This window comes from Myxine glutinosa, chromosome 12, assembly GCF_964187855.1.
Source record: "Myxine glutinosa chromosome 12, kmMyxGlut1.1, whole genome shotgun sequence".
In the NCBI taxonomy this organism is placed as follows: domain Eukaryota; kingdom Metazoa; phylum Chordata; class Myxini; order Myxiniformes; family Myxinidae; genus Myxine; species Myxine glutinosa.
This window is the reverse complement of record NC_136272.1, coordinates 28,531,032-28,543,990: the sequence shown is the minus strand read 5'-3', so window position 1 is coordinate 28,543,990 and position 12,959 is coordinate 28,531,032.

Below are 12,959 nucleotides of genomic sequence, written 5' to 3'. Positions count from 1 at the left end.
AATTAATCAGATCTTGGAATTCGCATTGGTTTGACCGAGGTCCAGCCAAGCATCTTCTCACCAAAAAATAAATCAGATATTCTTGGAATTCGCATTGGTTTGACCGAGGTCCAGCCAAGCATCTTCTCACCAAAATTAAGAATTTCCAAAAAATATATCAGATATTCTTGGAATTCGCATTGGTTTGACCGAGGTCCAGCCAAGCATCTTCTCACCAAAATTAAGAATTTCCAAAAAATTAATCAGATCTTGGAATTCGCATTGGTTTGACCGAGGTCCAGCCAAGCATCTTCTCACCAAAAAATAAATCAGATATTCTTGGAATTCGCATTGGTTTGACCGAGGTCCAGCCAAGCATCTTCTCACCAAAATTAAGAATTTCCAAAAAATAAATCGGTTATTCTTGGAATTCGCATTGGTTTGACCGAGGTCCAGCCAAGCATCTTCTCACCAAAATTAAGAATTTCCAAAAAATTAATCAGATCTTGGAATTCGCATTGGTTTGACCGAGGTCCAGCCAAGCATCTTCTCACCAAAAAATTAATCAGATCTTGGAATTCGCATTGGTTTGACCGAGGTCCAGCCAAGCATCTTCTCACCAAAAAATAAATCAGATATTCTTGGAATTCGCATTGCTTTGACCGAGGTCCAGCCAAGCATCTTCTCACCAAAATTAAGAATTTCCAAAAAATAAATTAGATATTCTTGGAATTCGCATTGGTTTGACCGGTCTAGCCAAGCATCTTCTTACCAAATTAAGAATTTCCAAAAAATAAATCAGATATTCTTGGAATTCGCATTGGTTTGACCATGTCCACCCAAACATCTTCTCACCAAAATTAAGAATTTCCAAAAAATAAATCAGATCTTCTTGGAATTCGCATTGGTTTGACCGAGGTCCAGCCAAGCATCTTCTCACCAAAAAATAAATCAGATCTTCTTGGAATTCGCATTGGTTTGACCGAGGTCCAGCCAAGCATCTTCTCACCAAAATTAAGAATTTCCAAAAAGTAAATCGGATATTCTTGGAATTAGCATTGGTTTGACCGAGGTCCAGCCAAGCATGATTAAGTATTTCCAAAAAATAAATCGGATATTTTTGGAATTCGCATTGGTTTGACCGAGGTCCAGCCAAGCATCTTCTCACCAAAATTAAGAATTTCCAAAAAATTAATCAGATCTTGGAATTCGCATTGGTTTGACCGAGGTCCAGCCAAGCATCTTCTCACCAAAAAATAAATCAGATATTCTTGGAATTCGCATTGGTTTGACCGAGGTCCAGCCAAGCATCTTCTCACCAAAATTAAGAATTTCCAAAAAATATATCAGATATTCTTGGAATTCGCATTGGTTTGACCGAGGTCCAGCCAAGCATCTTCTCACCAAAATTAAGAATTTCCAAAAAATTAATCAGATCTTGGAATTCGCATTGGTTTGACCGAGGTCCAGCCAAGCATCTTCTCACCAAAAAATAAATCAGATATTCTTGGAATTCGCATTGGTTTGACCGAGGTCCAGCCAAGCATCTTCTCACCAAAATTAAGAATTTCCAAAAAATAAATCGGTTATTCTTGGAATTCGCATTGGTTTGACCGAGGTCCAGCCAAGCATCTTCTCACCAAAATTAAGAATTTCCAAAAAATTAATCAGATCTTGGAATTCGCATTGGTTTGACCGAGGTCCAGCCAAGCATCTTCTCACCAAAAAATAAATCAGATATTCTTGGAATTCGCATTGGTTTGACCGAGGTCCAGCCAAGCATCTTCTCACCAAAATTAAGAATTTCCAAAAAATAAATCGGTTATTCTTGGAATTCGCATTGGTTTGACCGAGGTCCAGCCAAGCATCTTCTCACCAAAATTAAGAATCTCCAAAAAATAAATCAGATATTCTTGGAATTCGCATTGGTTTGACCGAGGTCCTCCTCCAAGTGGTCATCGTCTGGTGGGGTTTGTTCAGAGGTTACGATGGACCCTGAGGGTTCACGACCTGTCTGTCTGATAAAGCATCCTAGAAGGCCGGCGGTTAGATAAGCCCTTGAGGCCAACCGCGATAATCTCCAACAATTACAGCGTGAGAGCCTCTTTAGCAGCTTGATACATCAACCAAGTTCTGCTTGATGATATAATCCGTCGTCATGCGTGGAGAGAGGACTATAAGTGGTTGAGTTTTTTCTATTTATAATAGGGTCGATGAATCGATGGGATAAAGATCAAAAGGGTTGCACCAAGCGCAAAATGTCTAACAGGTATAATCAGGAATATAATAGCAGAAAGTTTTTTGTTTTTTTTACTTTTTTTCAATTTTATCTTCCAAGAATTCGGTGTTATTATGACAATAATTATCATGATTTGTAAAAAATACAATCAACGGTCCAATTTTGCTTTATTATTAATATTATTAATCTTTCTTACTCATCTCAGATCGAGTATTATTTATACTCAGTTATTATAATTCCACGATCACCATGAAAATGGTATGCTCTATATCAGTGGCTCTTAACCTGGGATGCAAGCACCCCCTGGGGATGCGAAACGCCATTTCCTGGGGTTCTGGGGCTGGCTGGTTCATAAAGGAGTGCTAAGAATCTAATTCTAAGTCTCTAATTCTAAGACCTGTCCTAAGTTATTAGCCCCCGTTGTTGGACTAAGTCCGAAATTGGGGCTTATGGATTGGGTCTTGTCTGTCCGTCCATAACCATATCTCAGAAATGTATGGACAGATTTTGTTCATACTTGGCAAAAGACGATCCATTATGGTATACATATGTACATCATTTGGTTTCACAATGCGATCAAAGATGGTCGACTGGCAGCCATTTCAGGTGTAAACAAGAACGACACTCTTAACCGTAAGGACATTGACCGATATGCCTCTGCCCACATTATTACATCATTATACATACTTGTACCAAGTTTGATTTAAATCTATTCAGCTGTTTTCAAGTTATCACATTTTAAACTAACATGACCTCTGACCTTTGACCTATTGATGCCGAATTCAATTCAGTTAATATTTGCATAATAATGTATACTTATACCAACTTTGGTCAAACCCCCATCACTGGTTCACAAGTTACATCGGTAACCGACGTTCTACCTGATGGGACATCTGACCTTTGACCTATTGACCTCATAATAAAATCAGTTTATCTTTACATCATTATACATACTTGTGCCAAGTTTGATTTAAATCCATTCAGCTGTTTTCAAGTTATCACATTTTTAACTAACATGACCTCGGATCTTTGACCTCTTGATGTCATAACCAATCAGTTCATCTTTGCATCACATATACTTACACCAAGTTTGTTCAAAATCCCATCATTGGTTCACAAGTTGGTGCGGTAACATAATTTTTGCTCAACATGACCTCTGACCTTTGACCTCTTGAACCCAAAAATTAATCAGTTCGTGTTTACATCATTATACATACATGCACCACATTTGATTTAAATCCCTTTAGCTGTTCTCAAGTTATCACATTTATATCTGACATGACTTGACCTCTGACCTTTGACCTATTGATGCCATAAATCAATCAGTTCATCTTTGCATCACATATACTTATACCAAGTTTGTTCAAAATCCCAGAAGGGATGCAGATCCGTGAGCTGGACCACACATCGACTCAACCGTTTGGCCATTTGTACTAGTTCACCTATGGTTTGCAGATTTGTATCAGGAAAGACTCACAAGAAACCCCATCCATACAGCAAGGTTTCACTCCATCACAGACAACACTGTGCAATCCAATGGGATGAACACAATGAACTCATGAATTTGGGATTCCGTGTTCAAATCCCATATAGAATGAAGAACTAGTCTTGCTGATGAAGGCGTGTCAATCTCAGTCTGCGGACAGGTAGAACCATGGATGGAATCAACTGAATTATGATTGGGCAACCTATTTGCAGATTTAATTTAACATAGATAAATGTAAGGTGCTTGGGATGGGTAAGAACAATGACAATAGGGATTACCTGATGTGAGGGGCAGTCTTGGAGCGTGTCACAAAGGAGAAGGATCCGGGATGGCAATAGATACAAGAGGTAAACAGACAGGACAATTCCAGACAGCTATAGGTATAATCAAAGACGGTATTAGGATGTATTCATAGAGATATCAATAATTGTAAATCAAAAGGCGTAGCATTAACTCGGTATAGGAATTTAGCGAGGCATCATCGACAATATTGTGTTCAGTTTTGCTCACCATACCTCAAGAAGGACTGAGCTGCCATACAGAGGGTTCAGCATAAGGATACTTCCCTAACTAGATTCAGCTAGCTATTGAGGAGCAGTTGAAGGAAACGGGACGATATACATTAGAAAGGAGATTACAAGGAGATCTGAAAAAGATGTTGAAGACAATGAAGGGGATGGACAAAATACAGACTTGGCATTTAATATGGAATATTTTTTTTTTCTTGACTTGGGTTTACTTTCTGAACTCAGTATATCAATCTGGTGAGTTTCTTTTACCCTTCGGTGATGTCTTTGTTGAAAGAACCATGCCACTGATTGTCTTTCGCAGCAAGAAGTCAATAACAGGATTATATCACAGGTGGAGTGACAAAATGTAAGGACAGGTACATTTGACGATTGGCTTCGCAATCGAGTATATAAGGGTTGTTGCGTTCTGTATTAGTGGAAAACAACTGCTGCACATCTACAAAAGTTATTGCCGCTTCCTCTGGAGATGGTCCGTCAACTTGACAATGCTGTTTGTCATGGAGTGGTGGCTTTACGAAATTCTGGCATGAAACAGCGTGCTATTGCTCAGCAGTATGGCATCACTCAAGGTCAGGTGTCAAAGATCCTGAAACGAAATGCTCAGAGGGGTGTCCCTACTCCAATACCGAGGCCAGGACGTCCACGCAGAACAACAAGGAGAGATGATCGCCAGCTGCACCGGTTAGTCTGCAATGGCCGTACCAAGTCAGCTAATCGGCTTAGGGCGGAATGGCAGCAACTGACAAATGTGCCTGTATCCAGAAGGCTAGTCAACCAACGACCGGTTCAAGCAGGCTATCATGCCAGGCGTCCCCTGAGAAAGCCACGCCTGACCAGACAACACAGCCAGCGCTGATTGCAGTGGGCCAGAGAGCACCGTCAATGGCAGCCAGGACACTGGAATCACGTGACCTTCAGTGACGAGTCTAGATTTCTGGTATATCGTCAAGATGGCCGCGTCCGAGTGCACAGACAAGTGCATGAAGCCCACAACGAAGATTGTATAGTGCCAAGAGTCCAAGCTGGAGGTGGTGGGGTGACCGTTTGGGCTGCTTTTCATGCAGGGGGCAAAACTGACCTGGTTGTTCTGAATGGAAACCTGAACCAGTTCAAGTACAGGGTCATTCTGGAAGAAAGATTGCTTCCATTTGCTCGTGCATCCTTTCGAGGAAACTTTGTCTTCCAAGATGACAATGCACGGCCTCATCGTGCTCGCGTGATCCAACACTTTCTTGCTGACCGTGGTGTAGAGCATATGGAGTGGCCTGCCATGTCCCCGGATATTAATCCGATAGAGAACTTGTGGGCAGAATTAACGCGTCAAATCGACAACTTGGACCAGCAGCCTACCTCTGTGCGTGAATTGCAGCAGACTATTGTCACTGCATGGCAAGCGATTCCTGTCCAAACCTTGGCAAATCTCGTGAACAGCATGCCTCGACGTGTACGTGCTCTCCTGAATGCTCGTTGGGGTTACACGAAGTACTGAACTGTAATTTTACTGTCCGTAATCCCAGTCATAATTTAGCTTTTGTTTTTGTTGAAAAAAAAATTGGCTAATGTGCAAAATAAAGAGATACTTCTGGAAAACGTACAGAAGTTTAACACAGTACTGTCCGTGAATTGAGTTCGATATCAGTTTACATCACTTTCAAGGATCAATTTAGTTGCTTCGAAATGTCAAATGTGGTTTTTGTTTCTTTTAAAGGTCACATTAACAAAATCTAGAATAATTTCAACATAATTCCAATGAACTTTTGGTTCTAAGATATCTTGAAAAGTAAGTTCACCCCTACAAAAAAAATATTCCATATTAAATGCCAAGTCTGTAAGTGCAGAAGAGTTCTTCATCAGACTAGGCAATGATAAAACCACGAGATGGCTTGAGAGTGAAGAAGAGTCTTGTTAAGAGAGTACGTAGTGAGGTAGGGGTCTTCCACTCAGTGTAATTAATGCATGGAATGGTCTCCCTGGAAAGGTAGTGGCAGCAGAAAGAGTGGATAGGTTTAAATTGGAATTACACAGCTACCTAAAAGCATTGGAGGTAGATGGGTTTATAGAGATATTAGCAAAATCTGTAGGGAGCTTGAGTATGCATGGGTGATTGTGTACATCTGTGCTGAGTGTGATGTCTTAGAGAGGACTCGCCAAGGGATGGTGTGTGCCTCCGCCCAGCCGCCTACCCCCCATTTCTTTTTTGACCACCCTGGTGATGTTCCTGAACCTGGCACTCTTTTCTTATCCCCATTCCTTCCCCTTCATTCCCCAACAATTAAATTACATCATTCTATTTGAAGGATTTAGTACTTGCATCCATATAGCAAAACGGGGAATAGTGATTGTTTCATTCTGTCTGTGTGTTTGTCAGTCTATGACTGAGGAGTTTCAATTGCATGTAATATTTTGGGCACTGTAGAGCACAAATTGGTTTGTTTGCACTTCTAACAACTGGAAGTTTATCAGTACTTTGGCTCTGAATTTGGAAATATTGTGTGGCATCTAGACCCGTGCACACATGCGCACAGTGGGATTTTTTTTTTTTTTTTTTTTTGTATACTGAATCGAGGCTCGTGAAAGAGCTAACATTTATTTCACAAACAAATCAACCAGACAAACAAAATATACAAAAAGAGGGAGCGGAAGGCAAGATGGGGAGAGAAGGGGAAGCACACAACCACAACATTTGAGAGCAGGGAGAAGTGTGGGAGGGAGAGGGCTTGGGGGCAGGAGGCGTGGGAGGGGGAGGGGGGGGGGGGGGGGAGAGGTATAAAACACAAGGGGACCGAAATTAGCGGGGGTAGAAAAGATCAAGGTTTTGGATGGGGGAGGATAAGAGATGGTGGTGAACAGCTGTTTTAAAGACCTGGAGGGTGGAGTGGGATTGAAGAGAGTGAGGGAGTTTGTTCCAGAGGCGGGAGAAAAGAGGAATGAAGGAGTGAAGGTGAGCAGAAAGTCTTGATTTTGGCAGTTTAACCATAAGAGGGTTGCAGGCAGATCTTGTGTGACCTGTAGGAATATTTGGGGGACAGAGCCCAGAGAGGGCTGGGGGGGCAAGGCCAGAGAGGAGTCGGTAGAAGACGGAAAGACCACCAACCTGCCTGCGGTGAGTGAGTGAAAGGCCCTTGGAGTTAGCTTCATCGTGGGAGATTCCAATGATTCTGAACACTTTGGTTTCAACAGCGTGAAGACGGGCTAGGTGTGAGGCAGGAGCACCAGACCAGAGGGGAGAGCAGTATTCCATAGAGCTGCGGATGAAAGCCTTGTATGTGGTGAGGAGCTCAGGTGTGCCAAGGAAGGACTTCGCACGACGGAGGATGCCCAGTCGGCGACTGGCTTTGGAGGCCAGATTTGAAATGTGGTTTTCCCAGGAAAGATCATGGCAAATAGTGAGACCCAAAAGCTTGAGTGACAGAACTTATTGGAGAGGATTATTCAGAAAGTGGATGGGAGGGTTTTCCAGTCGGTCTTTTCGGAGAGACATCGTAAGAGTGTGAGATTTATCAGGATTGAAAGACATGTTCCATTTGTTTGCCCAGTCTGTGATTTTGTCCAGGTCTGCAGAGAGTGAGGAGGCTGCAGACTGCCGATCTGAGGGATGAGGAATGGAGCGACAGAGAGTAGAGTCATCAGCAAAGAGATAGAGAGGATTTTCAAGAGAGTCAGAGAGATCATTGATGAAGACCAGAAAAAGCACAGGGCCCAGAACACTACCTTGGGGAACTCCAGCCTGAACAGGAAGAGGAGATGAGAGAAACCCATTCAGGTCCACACGTTGACTACGACCAGAGAGGAAGTCTGCCAGCCATGCGTGGAGATTTCCATGGATACCAAAGGAGGAGAGTTTGGTGAGCAGAGCAGGGTGCCAGACCGTATCGAAGGCACGTGAAATGTCAAGGGAGACGGCTCTAATTTCCTGTTTGGCGTTGAGGACCTCCATCCATTGTTGAGAAAGCAGAAGCAGCATGTCCAGAGTAGAGTGACCAGGTCTGAAACCAAATTGATGATCAGAGATCAAGCCATTGGAGAAGAGGAAAGATTTCATATCTGAAGCAATGATGGAATCCATGACTTTGCTGATAATTGGGAGAAGGCTGATTGGTCTGTAGTTGCTGGGATCTGTTTTTGCACCTTTTTTGTGCAAAGCGGTGATGTTGGCTGATTTCCAAGCAGATGGCAGATGACCTTGAGCAAAAGAGAGGGTGAAAAGAACAGAAAGAGGGAGTGAAAGAGCGGAAGAACATGATTTTAGGACCCGTGGGCTGATGCCGTCAGGACCAGTTGCAGAATCAGAGTCGAGGGTTGACAGAAACTTTTCCACCTTGTCAGGAGGAAAGGACACAGAGTCCAGGAGCAGCTGGGTACGACTGGGTACGGTGGGTACAGAGAGGGATGGGTTTGGGACACAAGATTTAGAGGCAAACACAGAGTTGAGGCATTCAGCTTTTTCACGTGCGGAGTCAGCCGTTAAGCCGTTTGAGGTGAGGGAGAGGATGGAGGGGGAACAAACACCAGAAACAGATTTGACCAGACGCCACCAGGATTTGGAAGAGGGAGACAGATAAGAGAGTTCGTTCTTGAGAACGGTGAGATATTGTTTCCTGGCTCTCCTGAGGGTGGACACACACTTGTTTCGGGCTTTGTGAAAGGAAATGAGATTTCCTTCCGTTGGATTTGCTTTCCAGGAGACGAAAGCAAGTTGTTTCAGGGCAACAGCCTCACCACAAGATTCCGTGTACCATGGACGGGAGGAAGGGTATGACAACTGAAGACGAGATGGGATAAATCTGTGCATGAGAGAGAGCAATTTACTTTGAAAGAATAAAGCAATTGCCAGTGTGTCTGTCTTTGTGGCATTCAAATCAAATAATTCCAAACATGAAACTTCCTGCTTCTAGGGGCATCATAAAGAACAAAAAACAGGCACGAAGAACTATTGTAACGTGTTAAATGAGGTTACGTAAAAGAGGATGCATCAACGGCGGTAAACTTCAGAAAACGTTTTTTTTTTTAACTTTTAAAACTTCTATTTAATATATTTTTTAATTATATACTATGACATTGTGGAATACAAATCGCCTTGTTGGCACTTCCAAAATCCTCCAGTTTAGCAGTCATTGGACAAAATATTACACGCCATCTCAACCAATCAAATTCGCTGCTCGCACTCTCATTTAGCTCAATATCTAGTTCAACAAAATTCCAGCTCATAGGAAATTTAGATTGTGCTCAGAAACGCAAAGCAAGAGTTGAGAAGACTCTTTCCAGGTCCTTTTTCTCACGACAACATGGGGGTCAGGGGCTCTATGAACTCTCCAGTTATACCTTCGCCACCGAGGGTGGGGGGAGTTTATGTTTTCACACCTGTATGTTTGTTTCTCTATCAACAGGATATCTCAAAACGTCAGATGGATTCGAACGAAATTTGTTGGACAGATTGAGGGTGTGGCAAGGACTAATTGATTCGATTTTGGTAAAGATCCGGATCCGGATATGAGAATCTTACTATAATTCACCAAATGTCCGTCCGTCTGTCCGTCCGTCTGTCTGTCCGTTTGAAGGTAGCGAAAGAACGGTTTAACCGATCGCAACGATATTTTGGGTGGGTTATCCTGGGATCTCCTGGAGTAAAATAGGCTATATTGTTTTTCCAATTTCAGCTTTGGCCTCCATCATTTTCAGGTTTGGGCTCCCGCATAACGTTATTTTCCCGGGTGCCGCACAAACGGCTGCACCGATCGCTGCACAGCTGCACCGATCGGACTTGGTGACCTCGGACAAAGACCTTTTATATGGGCATGGGTTGAATCCCTGCTTGAGAGAATGCCAACCCCCTCCCCGTCATCACGGCCGTCTCTCCAACTCACAATCCCACGAGATATGCAGAAAGGACGACCCAAAACCAATTATCTTCTTTTTGATTCGCATATAAACATCATTAAAAGTAAATAATGACTTCGGCCAAAGTTCAAACGACGAGGGTTTAATCTCTACATGAGAGAATTCCACATAGATATTTGGGCGGTGTATAAGCTAACAGATCGCTGTCTCCATCGATCTTGCCATGGTCTTAACACTTATCGGCTCAAAATCCTTTTAACTGTTGACTTGGTAGTTTTTACAATGAAGGAAACATTAATAATGTTGTTAAAAGTTTATTTTGTGATAATTTGTGATTGGAGTTATGTTGTTTGGAATAAAAAAAGAGATATCGAGTGCAAGTGAATGACGACATGCCGTGATGGTTTCTACTTTCTGAACGTGAACTTCGCGGATCGCCATATGCAGATTCGCCACAGACCCACAATCGATGTTTCTATATTTGAACGTACCCGTTTGTTTGTGAATGGGTACGTTTTTCATGGAAGTCCTTCACAAACTTGCTGTCCATGTCTGACGTGCGACTGAGTGTGCTGCAGGAATGTGGAATTTATTGGTTTCATGCTTTAGCATTCGTCGTATCTGCATTGCCTGTTTGCTTCCGGCCCCCCACCCGTGCGTAGCACGGGTACCTCACTAGTACGGTATTATTACATAATTCTTCACCTTTGAGAAATAGGGCCAAAGACGATATATAGCATGATATATCAAAACATTTTGGAGGGATTATGAGAAAACTTGGTGGATGAGTTGGCTAGGTGGTGACAAGAACAAGCCGATTAAATCTCGTTTCAGGTCCGGATCCAGATCCGGCCCATCAGTGGATACAAAACGTAAACCGTACAGCCTGGCGGAGGTATGCTCTCTACCGGGTGGTGTTCTCGTTATTATTATGGATTACTTGTGAAAAATTAGAATTTGGCAGTTTAAGATATACTCAGTCTATTGTAAGCGTGTAACATTTTCGTTTTTAAAAAGTACATTTATCTTGGTCTTAATTCAGACCGCAAGAGGCAATTGACTTATTTGAAGACTGTTGTGTATAATCTATCATGTTCTCAATTCCGACATTGGGGACTCGACACTCTAAGTCGCAAGAGCCAAACACGTCGGTTCAGAGATCGCAGTTTTTGAGTTTGGTGCTGAGCACCGGTTCGTAGCCGCAAGGGACGGTGCGAGTCACCTGAGTCAGAGTGGAGGGCCGTGGAGCATTTGATGATAGTTTAGTTCCATTACTGCCTTAAATCCCAGGTTTCCCCCAGTTGTTCCAAGCGAAATACTTTGAATGCCCAATGGGTGTCCATCAGACATAATCTGATCATGATCAAAATGTCGTGGATCTAAATGTGACCGTTTGCTAATGATCAATTTCCCTGCTCTTCCATATGCCCCCACCAACGCCTAGGTATTAGCAGTCTATTCCAGCGATGCAGCGAAGTCTGATCTCGAGGAAATTTCACGCATGTGACGCTCAGCATGAATGGATATTTTTCCACTTTCTTTGCAGAATGTGTGTGTGTGTATATAGGGCCAAAGGCTATATTGTTTGTATATAGGGCCAAAGTGTGTAGAAAGGGCCAAAGGCAAAGGTTTTCTTATACGACTAAGAAACTGAGTTTGTATATATATATATATATATATATATATATATATATATATATACAAACTGTGAGAAATAGTAGAAACTCCACAGTACGAGCAGGGCGTCTCATTTGCATTAAATAAATAATCGGGAGATTAAATCAGACGCGGACTTCCGTTGAACTTGGGGACGACTAAGAAGAAGACCTTTGTTGGTCGAAAGCTTGTCGACAATTAAAGATCGACGTCCTGAAGCTACGTCCGCGTCTGATTTAATCTCCCGATTATATATACAGACTTGGCATTTAATATGGAATTTTTTTTTTTCTTGACTTGGGTTTACTTTCTGAACTCAGTTCATCAATCTGGTGAGTTTCTTTTACCCTTCGGTGATGTCTTTGTTGAAAGAACCATGTCACTGATTGTCTTTCGCAGCAAGAAGTCAATAACAGGATTATATCACAGGTGGCGTGACAAAATGTAAGGACAGGTACATTTGACGATTGGCTTCACAATCAGGTATATAAGGGTTGTTGCGTTCTGTATTAGTGGAAACCAACTGCTGCACGTCTACAAAGGTTATTGCCACTTCCTCTGGAGATGGTCCGTCAACTTGACAATGCTGTTTGTAATGGAGTGGTGGCTGTACGAAATTCTGGCATGACACAGCGTGCTATTGCTCAGCAGTATGGCATCACTCAAGGTCAGGTGTCAAAGATCCTGAAACGAAATGCTCAGAGGGGTGTCCATACTCCAATACCGAGGCCAGAACGTCCACGCAGAACCACAAGGAGAGATGATCGCCAGCTGCACCGGTTAGTCTGCAATGGCCGTACCAAGTCAGCTAATCGGCTTAGGGCTGAGTGGCAGCAACTGACAAATGTGCCTGTATCCAGAAGGCTAGTCAACCAACGACTGGTTCAAGCAGGCTATCGTGCCCGGCGTCCCCTGAGAAAGCCATGCCTGACCAGACAACACAGCCAGCGCCGATTGCAGTGGGCCAGAGAGCATCGTCAATGGCAGCCAGGACAATGGAATCACGTGACCTTCATTGACGAGTCTAGATTTCTGGTCTATCGTCAAGATGGCCGCGTCCGAGTGCACAGACAAGTGCATGAAGCCCACAACTAAGATTGTATAGTGCCAAGACTCCAAGCTGGAGGTGGTGGGGTGACCGGTTGGGCTGCTTTTCATGCAGGGGGCAAAACTGACCTGGTTGTTCTGAATGGAAACGTGAACCAGTTCAAGTACAGGGCCATTCTGGAAG